Source organism: Choloepus didactylus, chromosome 3, assembly GCF_015220235.1.
Source record: "Choloepus didactylus isolate mChoDid1 chromosome 3, mChoDid1.pri, whole genome shotgun sequence".
Classification (NCBI taxonomy): Eukaryota; Metazoa; Chordata; class Mammalia; order Pilosa; family Megalonychidae; genus Choloepus; species Choloepus didactylus.
In genome coordinates this window covers 83,174,916-83,187,637 of record NC_051309.1, presented here as the reverse complement: position 1 = coordinate 83,187,637, position 12,722 = coordinate 83,174,916, and the positions used below count along the sequence as shown (strand labels likewise).

General features: G+C 35.8%; 1 protein-coding gene across 1 annotated transcript in view; it reads right to left on the bottom strand.

The window, feature by feature from the left end:
- Window positions 1–12,722, bottom strand: part of MRPL1 (mitochondrial ribosomal protein L1) — a 112,465-nt gene that overhangs the window by 59,857 nt on the left and 39,886 nt on the right. The window lies entirely within an intron of this gene.

Sequence of the window (12,722 nt, the reverse complement as noted above, 5' to 3'; positions counted from 1 at the left end):
TAGTAACTCAAGTGGTCATTGTCCCTTGTGCCTCAGGATTGAGGAATACGGCAGAGAAAGGGACTGAAACCATCATGTACTTCACGTATTAACCAAGATCATCACATACAAGCTCACTAGAATAGCTTCTTCTGTTCCCAGAATGCCCAGATAAAACCCAAGTTCCTCTTATCTAATATGCAGTCTTAACCAGTTTGCTTTGCAAGAACAGAAAGAAGGAACCCCGCACATAAAATACCCTGAGAACAAAATCAAAGTGAGCAGGAACAACAGGAAGAAGATAGGCCAGACCCAAAAAGAAAGTGAGAGGTCTATCTATTATCAGTTCTGGCAACATAACATGAAAAAACACAAAGGTGCATGAAAGACACAAAGGTAACCTGTCCAAGACAAACAGTACAAATCCTAAAAGACCTCTGAGATACATACTTATCAGAATGTCAAATGCCAAAAATAAAGAGAGATTTCTGAAAGCAGTAAGAGAAAACGATTCTCACATACAAGGGATGCTCAATAAGACTAAATGCCTATTTCTCATCAGAAACCATGGAGGGAAGAAGGCAGTAGTATGATATATTTAAGGTACTGAAAGAGAAAATCTGCCAGTCAAGAATTCTTTATCCTGCAAAACTATCCTTCAAAGATGAGGGAAAGTTTAAAACATTCACAGATAAACAGAAATTGAGAGAATCTGTCAACAAGAAACCTGCTCCACAAGAAATACCACAGGAGAATTCTGCAGGCTGAAAGTAAAAGACAGGAGAGAAAGGCTTAGAAGGGAGTGCAGAAATGAAGATTATCTGTAAGGGTAACTAAAAAGGTAAAAAGACAGACAAAAATAAGATATGACATACAAAAACCAAAGGATAAAATGGTTGAAATAAGTATTGCCTTTACTGCAATAACAATGAACATTAATGGATTAAACTCTTCAATCAAAAGACATAGACTGGCAGATTGGATTAAAAACTATGATCCACCTATATGCCGTCTATGAGAGACTCACCTTGGAACCAAGGACACAAACAGGATGAAAGTGAAAGGTTGGAAAAATATATTCCATGCAAACATAACCAAAAAAAGGGTGGGGGTAGCTATACTAAGATCAGATAAAATAGACTATAAATACAAAACTGTTATCAGAGACAAAGAAGGAACAACCTTCTTTGTTCCTTTGTTTTACTGATAAAAGGGAAAATCCACCATGAAGAAATAACAATCATAAATACTTACCTAACTATGGTGCCCCAAAATACATGAGGCAAACACTGGCAAACCTTAAGAGAAAAACAGATGTCTCCACAATAATAGTTGGAGACTTCAATACACCATTCTCATCAAAAGACAAAACATCTAAACAGATGATCAACATGGAAATACAGAACTTGAATAATATGATAAATGAACTAGACCTAACTTACATATACAGAACATTGCACCCCAAGGCAACAGGCTATATATTCTTCTCAAGTGTTCATGGATCACTCTCGAGAACAGACCATATTTTGGGTAACAAAATAGGTCTCAAGTTAAAAAAGATTGAAATTATACAAAGCACTTTCTCTGACAATAATGGAAAGAAGCTGGAAATCAGTAACAGGCACAGAACTGGAAACAAACTCTTACACAATCAGAGGGGAACAAAAAAAAAAATTGCAAAGAGAAATCAGTAAATATCTTGAGAAAAAAAAGCACAACATACCAAAACTTATGGGATACAGCAAAGGCAGTGCTGAGAGAGAAATTTATAGCCCTAAATTCCTACATTAAAAAATAAGAAGAGCTAAAATCAAAGACCTAACCGTACACCTGGAGGAACTAGAGAAAGAACAGCAAATGACTCCCAAAGCAAGCAGAAGGAAAGAAATAACAAAGATTAGAGCAGAAATAAATGAAATTGAGAATAAAAAATAAATAAATAAATAAAAAACAATAGAGAGAACAAACAAAATCAAAAGTTCATTTTTTGAGGTACCAATAAAATTGACAAACCCTCAGCTAGACAAAGAAAAAAGAGAAAAGATACAAATAAATAAAATCAGAAAAAAGAAGGGGGACCTCATTACTGACCATACAGAAATAAAAAGGATAATAGGATACCGTGAATAACTGTATGCCAACAAATTAGAAACCTTAGATGAAATAGGCAAATTCTTAGAACACATGAACAATCTACACTGACATTAAAAGAAATAGAAGATCTCAGTGGATCAATTACAAATAAAGAGACTGAATTAGTCATCAAAAAATTCCCAACAAAGAAAAGCCCAGGACCAGATGGCTTCACAGGTAAATTCTACAGATCATTCCGAGAAGAATTAGTACCAATCTTGCTCAAAATCTTTCAAAACTTTGAAGAGGAGGGAACATGACCTAACTCATTCTATGAAGCCTACATTACCCAAATACCAAAGCCAGATAAGGATACTACAAGAAAATTAGAGACAAATTTCTCTAATAAATATAGATGCAAAAATCCTCAATAGAATACTTGCAAATTGAATCCAACAACACATCAAAAGAATTATACACCATGATCAAGTGGGTTTTATCCCAGGCATGCAAGGGTGTTTCAATACAAGAAAATCAATTAATGTAATACACCACATTAACAAATCAAATGGAAAAAAAACACACAGTTATCTCTTGATGATCCTATATATACAAAGTCCCAAAAAATCTACAACGAAGCTACTAGAGCTAATAAGCAAGTTCAGCAAAGTGGTGGGATACAAGATTAACATGAAAAAATCAGTAGTGTTTCTATACACTAGTAATGAGCAATTTGAGGAGGAAATCAAGAAAAGAATTCCATTCACAACAGCACTAAGAGAATCAAATCTCTAGAAATAAATTTAACCAAGATGTAAAGGAATTGTACACAGAAAACTACAAACATTGCTAACAGAAATTAAAGAAGACCTAAATAAATGGAAGGGGCATTCTGTGTTCACGGATTGTTAGAATAAATATCATTACAATGTCAATTCTACCCAAATTGATTTACAGATTCAATCTAATCCCAATCAAAATTTCAACAGCCTCCTTTGCATTAATGGAAAAGCCAATCATCAAACTTTTGTGGAAGCATAAGGGGCCCTGCATAGCCACAAACATCTTGTAAAAGAAGAACAAAGTTGGAGGAAACATACTTCCTTACTTTCAAGCATATTACAAAGCTACTGTGGTCAAAACACGATGGTACTGGCATAAAGACAGATATACTGACCAATGAAATCAAACTGAGAATTCAGAAACAGATCCTCACATCTATGGCCAATTTATATTTGACAAGGCTCCCAAGTCCATTCATCTGGGACAGAATAGTCTCTTCAACAAATGGTGCTAGGAGAACTGGATATCCATATCCAAAAGAATCAAAGAAGACTCATATCTCACACCCTATACAAAAATTAACTCAAAATGGATCAAAGACCTAAATATAAGACACAGTAACTAAAAACTCCTAGAAAAAAATGTAGGGAAACATCTTCAAGATCTAGTGATGGGAGGTAGTTTCTTAGACCATAAACTCAAAAGCATAAGCAATGAAAGAAAAAATTTATGGGGCCTCATCAAAATTAAAAATTTCTGTGCTTCAGAGGACTTTGTGAAGAAGGTAAACAAAACAAAACAAAACAAAACAAAAAAACAATGCAGACTACTCAATGGGAGAAAATATTTGGAAACCACAATCTGATAAGGGTTTAATATCCAGAATATAAAGAAATACTACAATTCAACAATAAGACATGCAACTCAATTTAAAAATGGGCAAAAGACTTGGATAGACACTTCTCCAAAGAGGATATACAAATGGCTAAAAAGTACATGAAAAGATGCTCCACATCATAAGGTATTAGGGAAATATACAAATCAAAATCCCAGTGAGATACCATTTCATACCACTAGATTGGTTACTATTTTAAAAAAAGGTTATAAGTGTTGGTGAGAATGTACAGAAACAGGAACACTCATTCATTGTTGGTGGCAATGTAAAATACCGAAGCCTCTGTGGAAGACAGTTTGATCATTTCTCAGAAAGCTAAGTATAGAATTATCATTTGAATCACAATCCCTTTACTAGGTACATACCCAAAAGAACTGAAAGCAGAGACTCAAATGGGTATTTGCACACTGATGTTCACAGTGGCATTATTCTCAATTGCCAAAAGATGGAAGCAAATTATCCATTAACTGAAGAATGGATAATCAAAACATGGTCTATCTATACAATGAAATATTATTCAGCATTAAAAAGGAATGGAGTTCTGATACATGCAACAATATGAACCTTAAAAACATTATGTTGAATGAAATAGCCAGAAACAAAGGCAAATATTGTATGATCTCACTGATAAGAAATAATTAGAATAAGTAAACTCATAGAATTATAATTTAGAATGTAGGTTACCTGGAGCTAGAATGGAGATTGGGAATGGAGAGTCACAAAGATTCATTTGCATAGAATTTCTATTTGGGTCAATCGTAAAATTTTGGAAATGGAGGGTGGCAATGGTAGTACAACATCATGAGTATAATTATCAGCACTGAATTATATACATGAATGTGGTTAAAGGGGAAATTTTAGGTCTTGTATATGTTATAGAATAGAAATTAAAAAATAAAACATAGTACTGTACAACTCTGTGAACCCTATTGTAGATAATGGACCATAGTTAAGCAAATTAAACAATTATAAAAATGTTCTTTCATGAATTATAACAAATGTACCACACTAATGCAAGGTGTTAACAATAGGGTGGTATATACGGAAAAAATACACCCTAATGTAAACTATGGACTTTAGTTAATAGTACAATTATAGTATTCTTTCTTCGGTTATAACAAAGGTACCACATTAATGCAAAGTGTTAATAATAGGAGGTATATGGAAACGCTGTATTTTTTACATGATTTTTCTGTAAACCTACAACTTCTCTAATTACAAAAATTAAATAATAAAAAAGAGTATATTAAAAAAACAAGTGAACTTCCTCAACTGATAAAGGGCATCTATGAAAAATCAACACCTAATACCATTCTTAATGGTGAGACCATTAGGACGGAACACTTTCTACCTAAGATCAGGAAGAAGGAAAAAGTTCTCTGCTTTCACTACTGCTGTTCAACATTGTAAATGTCAGTGAAATAACAGACACACGTATGGGAAAGGAAAAAGTAAAACTGTGTTTATTCTCTAAAGATATATGTAGAGTAGGCTGATATTCTAGTAAGTGAATTTCAATAAGTGAATTTAATGACATTACAGGATACAAGATCTAACACTAAAATAAACTGTATTTATATACTATCAACAATCAAAATGAAATTAATATAAAAATTCCACTCAGAATAGCATAAAAAATAAAATAAAATACCTAGAGCTAAATTTAACCAAAGATGTGCAAGACCTATACACAAGAAACTACTAAATGTTATTGAAAGAATTCCAAGAAGACCTAACTAATAGATATACTATGGTTACAGATTTGAAATTCTCCCATGTTGGGATTTGATGCAATCCCAACCAAAATCCCAGCAGTCTTTATGTCTATCCCATATTGAACCCAAATGGACCCATACTTACACGGTAAACTGGTTATTACAGGGGTAATAACCAGATATTCCTTTCCTACACCAAACACAAAAATTAATTCCAAATGGATCATAGACCTAAATGTAAGGGCTAAAACCATACATTTCTAGAAGAAAATCATTATGGCTTTGGATTAGACAAAGATTCCTTAGGACACAAAAAGTATGAGCCATAAAAGAAAAATATTGTTATATTGAACTTTACCAAAATTTTAAACTTTTGCTCATGGGATGACAACATCTAGAAAATGAAAAGACAAGCCACAATTGGGAGAAAATATTTGTAACACATATATCTGACAAAAGACATGTATCCAGAATATATAACTCAATAAAAAGACTACCAACCCAGTTTCTTAAAAAGTAGGCAAAACATTTGAATACTTTGCAAAAAAAGATATATAAATGGCCAATAAGTACATGAAATTAAGTTCAACATCTTGCCCATTACGGAAATGTGAAACAAAACCACAAGAAACAACCACATACTCAATAGAATAGACCAACAATACTAAGTTTTGGCAAAGTTGTGGAATAACACAAATCCTCACGTAATCCACTATATGGTCTGTCCTGGTGAATATTCCACGTACACTTGAAAAGAAAGTGCTGTGCTGTTTGGGGGTAAAGTATTCTACAGATGTCAATTAGGCCAAGTTGGGTGATAGTGTTGTTCAAGTCTTTTATATCCTTACTGATTATCTGTCTATGTGTTCTATCAATTTACTGAAAGAAGAGTATTAAAGTTTCCAACTGAATTTGATAATTAGTCTATTTCTCCTTTCAATTCTATCAGTTTTTGCTGCAAATATTTTGGGGCTCTACTTTTAAGTGAGTATATCCTGTTATCATTATAAAATATCCATCTTTTTTTCTAATAATATTCCTTGTCTTAAAAGTCTATTTTGCCTGGTACTCATACAGTCAATCCAGTTCTCTAATACATACTGTTTTCATAGTGTATCTTTTCCCATCATTTTACTTACAACCTATTTATGTGTTTGAATAGAAAGTGTGTCTCCTATATGGTTGCATATTCCTTTTCCATCCAGTCTTATAATCTCTGCCTTTGGTTGAAGTGTTTAGTCTGTTTCCAATTAACAAAATTATTGATACGGTTGGATTGTCTTTAATTTCATATTTGTTTCTCATCTAGTTTGTTCCTCTGTTTCTTCTTGACTGCCTTTTTTTAAAAAAAAAAAAAAAAGATTTCTAGTAAATCATTTTTATTCCTCTATTTAGTTTTAAACTATATTTCTTTGTGGAAGTATTTTTTGTTGCTCTAGAGATTACAATATCACATGTATTTTACCACAACCTATTTCATGTTAATAGTAACTTACTTCTTGGAAAATAGAACAAATTTTGTGCCAAGTTATTTTCATCCTACCCCCACCCCTATGATATTATTGTCATGCCCAAACCTGCTTCTCTTCCTGTATTATCTATCTCAAAAACAATACTCACTAAGCTCCTCAAGACAGAAATAAAGGAATCATTTTAGATTCCTCCCTCTCCCTTACCCTCCACATCCAATCAATAACTCATGTCAGTTCTACCTTCTCAGTATTCCACAACAGACTTCTCTTATCTTCACTGCTATGCCCCAGATTCTGTCCTTTATTCTCCTTTACCTAGACTACTACAGTAGCCTCTTCAGTGGTCTCTGTTCTTAAAAGTTTCACCGTACCCACACCACCACTTACACCACTTACACGGTTCCCACATATAGTCATTCTAACAAGCAAATCTTATATCATTCTTATGTGCAAAATTTTTCAATGGCTCCTATCTGCAAAAAGGATAAAATCTGATCTTCATGGCATGGCACAAAAAATCCTCCCCAGTGTGGTCCACTGCCTATCACTGTCTAACCTCACTGACAACCAGTATCCGACAACATTTTAAGTATCAATATAGTAAGCTACTTATAATTTCCTGAACACATCTGGCTCTCTGTACATAAGTAAGGGCTATTTCCTCTGCCCGGAATGTCCTCTCCATGTATGTCAGGAAGGTAAATGCCTATTCATGCTTAAAGTCTTGGGTTACTTGTTTGCCCCTCCTTTATGTAATCTGATTTTACAAATAATGCTCCATTCCTTTAAGCACCATGTACATTTCCCACTAGTATACTTTTACTGGAGATATTTGTTCCTACCTCTCTCCCCTCTCAATTTTTATCTCCTTAATGATGGGAACTGTCTATTCATCTTTGAATCCTCGGCATTAAGTACAGTATCTGGCACATAGGAGGCACTGAATACTCATTTATTTATTCAACAAATTAGTTATGAAGAAAAATGAGATTTATTCATCTTTTTGATTGGAGTGTGACCTTTTGATTGAGTGTTTGCATGGAGGTGTAACTCAATCAACTGTGGACTAGAACTTTGATTAAATTATCTCCATGCAACTATGGGCCCCACCCATTCAGGGTGGGTCTTCATTAAATCACAGGAGTCCTATAAGAGAGGAACATTTTAGAGAGAGCAGCTGAGAGAGACATTTTGGAGATGGCCATTGAAAGCAGATGCTCACAGATGCTTCGAGTTACAGACAGAAGGATGTTTGGATATGCTAAGCTAAGGACACACAGGAGCTGAGAGAGGAACTGAAACTGGGACCAGCAGACTCCAGCTACTGCCTTCCTAGCTGTCAGAGGTATTCTGGAAGCCATCTGGCCATTCTTCAGTGAAGGTATCATCTTGTTAATGCCTTAGTCTGGACACATTTTATGGCCTTAGGACTGTAAACTTGTAACAAAATAAACCCCCCTTTAAAAAAGCCAATCCATTTCCGGTATTTTACGTAATAGCAGCATTAGCAAACCAGAACACTAGAGAAGATAAAGAAGGAAGACTTAGTGAAAAAGGAAGTGAGGTAGGACTGTATAGGGTAAAAGAAGGTTTCACAAGACAGAAAAAACTAAGAACAAACTTTTGAGTCTAGTGAGAGAAAAATCAATGATTATTATCCAGAGTAACATTTTAGCTAAATACAGGAGAGAAGACTAGAAGGAAGAATAATGGCTGGCAAGGAAGTGAAGCAGTCAATCACTGAAGACCACTTATTTCAAAAATTTGGTATGTAACAACAGCTAGCACTAAAATGAAGGCAAGTAGCTAGAAAGGACAGCTGAATCAAAAGAAGTTTCCAAAATAAAGTTTCAGTGGCTGAGAGATTCCAAATGGAGTCGAGAGGTCACTCTAGTGGGCACTCTTATGCACTATATAGATAGCCCTTTTTAGGTTTTATGTACTGGAATAGCTATAAGTAAATGCCTGAAACTATCAAACTCCAACCCAGTAGTCTTGACTCTTGAAGATGACTGTATAACAATGTAGCTTACAAGGGGTGACAGTGTGATTGTGAAAGCCTTGTGGATCACACTCCCTCTATCCATGGGATATGGATGGATGAGTAGAAAAATGGGGACAAAAACGAAATGAAAAATAGGGTAGGAAGGGGGGCGATGATTTGGGTGTTCTTTTTTATTTTATTTTTTATTCTTATTTTTACTTTTTCTGGTATAAGGAAAATGTTCAAAAAAATAGATTGGGATGATGAATGCACAACTATATGATGGTACTGTGAACAGCTGATTGTACACCATGGATGACTGTATGATATGTGAAAATATCTCAATAAAACTGAATTTATTTTTAAAAAAAAGGTTTCCAGTGTGTGCTTTGTTTTCTGTTTGTTTAACTAAATAAATCTGAATATAATTGCATTAGTCAGTATTCTCTAGGCAAACAGAACCAACAGGAGATATCTATAAATATGAGATTTTATAAAACTGTCTCATGCAGCTGTGGGGATGCATGAGTCCAAATTCCGTAGGGCGGGATGCATGAGTCCAAATTCTGTAAGGCAGGCTGAGAGCTTGCAACTCCAATGAATGTATTTGAAGATATCCCAAGGAGAGGCTGGCTGGCAGAAGAAGTGAAAGTTCTGTCTTCTCCCTTAAACCTCTTCAACTGATTGGATTAAATCCAACTGACTGGATATTCTCGTTGCAGAAGACACACCCTTAGTTGATTGTAGATGTAAGCAGCCACAGATGCAATCAAGTGACTGATGATTTAATAAACCATACTTCTGGTTTATTAACAAGCCACAAAATGTCCTTGCAGTAACGGTTGGGCCAGCGCTTCCTTTAACAGACACCTGAGTACCATCACCTGGCCAAGATGACACATGAGCCTAACTAACACAGTCTACCCCTTGTCAACTTGGGAGCTACATACATCAATTAAACCATACTTAATCTCTAAATAGAACACAATAATAGATACATGTTTCGCCTAACAATACTCAGCTGTCCTGCATACAACCGGAAACACACTAAATCTCTCCAGAATAGGGTGCAAGTCCTTGGGCAACATTCACTCTTAAATTTGATATACTATAACTTAAATACATCATAGTCCTTGTTTCTGTAAATGGTCACATGGTCATAGTTCATATTTATCTCTACCTTCTTCCACTATCTATTTCATACTCCCTTTAACTCTCAGCAAGAACTTCAGCTGGCTGTGGTTCTTTGCCTGGTGGGGTGACCCAAACATTCATTCCTGAAGTTTCTGGGCCATTGGTAGTCCTGCCTGGATTGGGTTGTTGCAGTTTTCCATTGACTTTAATCACAGGGCATGGTAGTACTAAGAGACACCCCAGGGGATCTCCTGTATTCCAGGAAAACTCTTCTTTATCCATTGTGTAGCTGCAGTTCTACTTCCCCTGTATAGTCAGATCAATCACCCCACCCAATACAGTAATTCCATTCCTTGCCTGTTGATTCAGAGGTATGAGAAGCCCAGGTGGCAATCTTAACTTCCAGTTCAATGGAATCATTGCTGTGTCTCCTGGTGGGAGTACTGTGCCTTTTGCAACTAAGACTTGTAGACCGGCAGAACTTTAGGCTGCAAGGATGGCTTAGCCTCCCATTTACATCCCTAAGTTTTACAAGAGCAAGCCTCAAGATCGAAGGCTTGGCTTAGTAGATAGGGGAAGATCCTAACTTCATGTGGGACATGGGACACAAATCCCAGGAATGAGCCTGGCCCTGGCATCAGGGATTGAAAATGCCTTCTTGACCAAAAGGGGGAAAAGAAAGGTAAGAAAATAGATTACAGTAGCTAAGAGATTTCAAATAGAGTGGAGAGGCTATCCAACTAGACATCCCAAATGGCCACAGTATGCAAAGCCCTAACCAACAGTAGTCCCAAAATACCTAGGTCCTTTATGAGATTCTATAAAAGTTTCACTCACTATGTTTATCCCTCAGAAACTTAAATCCACCAGAGTGTTCCTATGCCGGACAAATCCTAAAATCCAGAGGATTTTTAAATCCAGCCTCTTTAAAAACATCAACCAGATGCAGCCGCCTTCCTGATAATGTCAACACCCCTTTTCAATGTGAACAATTTAGGTGGTCACTGCCTGGACACCCATGAAGACTGAGAAAGTGATTAAAAGAAAGGAAGGGGTAGCAACAGACAAGATAGAATTTAACAAAGGATTACGAATACTGAATATTTATATGAATATTGTTTACGATGCTAGAGTATTAGAATAGCTAGAAGAAAATAACTGAAATGATGGAACTGTAACCCATAACATTCTTTGAAATATGCTCTATAGCTAACTTGTTTAATTGTACTTTGAAAGTTATCAGCTTTTCTGTAGATATATTTCACAATAAGGAAAAAACTGAAACTGTGGAAATGTAGCCTCTAACATTCTTTGAAATTACCTATAAAACTACTTGTTAAAATGTACTTTGAAAGTTATAACCTTTCTGAATATATGTTATATTATACATTAAGGAAATAACTGGAATTGTGCAACTGCAACCCATAACATTCTTGGAAATTTGCTCTCTATGTGTTAAATACACTTTGAAAGTTATAACTGTTATATATATATATATGTTAAATTTTACAATAAATAATGTATAAAAATAAACAATATTCAGAAATTTAAACATAAAAAATGGGTATAAGGGGTCTTATTGGGGAAACAGAAATATTTTAAAACTAATTTATGTTGATGGTTGCAGTCACTCGATAGTTTCTGAAAATATTGTTCGTGCACCTGAAATTAGTGAATTTGTTATGTAAAATATAATTCAATAAAGTATTTAAAAAAAACATTAAAAAAATAAAAAGATTGCAAGTTCAGGAAGCAAAATTTTTTCTAGTGGATCACTAGAGGTGATAGTGAGCGGTGCCACTCCCATTTCTATCCCTTGATTCCTGGACCTGTAAATCCTGGATATGGGAGAAATAGTACCAGAGAGTACTGATTCAGAGCATACATAGCCTCCAGGAGAGCACTGCAAGAGCCCTGCAAGATGGTGGCACTGTAACTGAGTCTTCAAAAAGCCATTCCACCATTCAATCAACCCAGCTGACTCTGGATGCTGGGAACCATGGTAAGACGAGAGAATTCCATGAGCATGTACCCATTCCCACACTTCATTTGCTGTGAAGTGGGTTCCTTGATCAGAAGTAATGCTGTCTGGAAAACCTTGACTTGCAGAAGGTATTCCATAGGTCCATGGTTGGTAGCTTTGGCAGAAGCATTGCATGCAGGGAAAGCAAATCCGTATCAGGAAGATGTGTCTCTTCAGTTAGAACAAACCGTTGCCCCTTCCATGATGGAAGTGGTCCAATGGTTCAATCAACCTGCCACCAGGGAGCAGGCTGATCACCTTGGGGAATGGTGCCGTATCAGGGAATGAGAATAGGTCTCTGCTGCTGCCAGACTGGGCACTCAGAAGTGGCTGTGGCCAGGCTGGCCTTGGTGAGTGGAAGTCCAAGTTGCTGAGCCCATGCATAACCTCTATCCTTATCACCATGACCACTTTGTTCATGAATCCAGTGGGCAATGACAGGAGTGGCTGGGCAAAAAGGCTGACTGGTATCCACACAATGGGTCCATCTTATGCACTTGACTATTAAAACCTTCCTCTGCTGAAGTCACTCTCTGATGAGCATTCACATGGGACACAAATATCTTCATGTTTTCTTACCCATTCAGAAAGGTCTATCCACATACCTCTTCTGCAGACCTCTTCATCACCAATTTTCCTGAATCTAGACAAACCATTAACAACA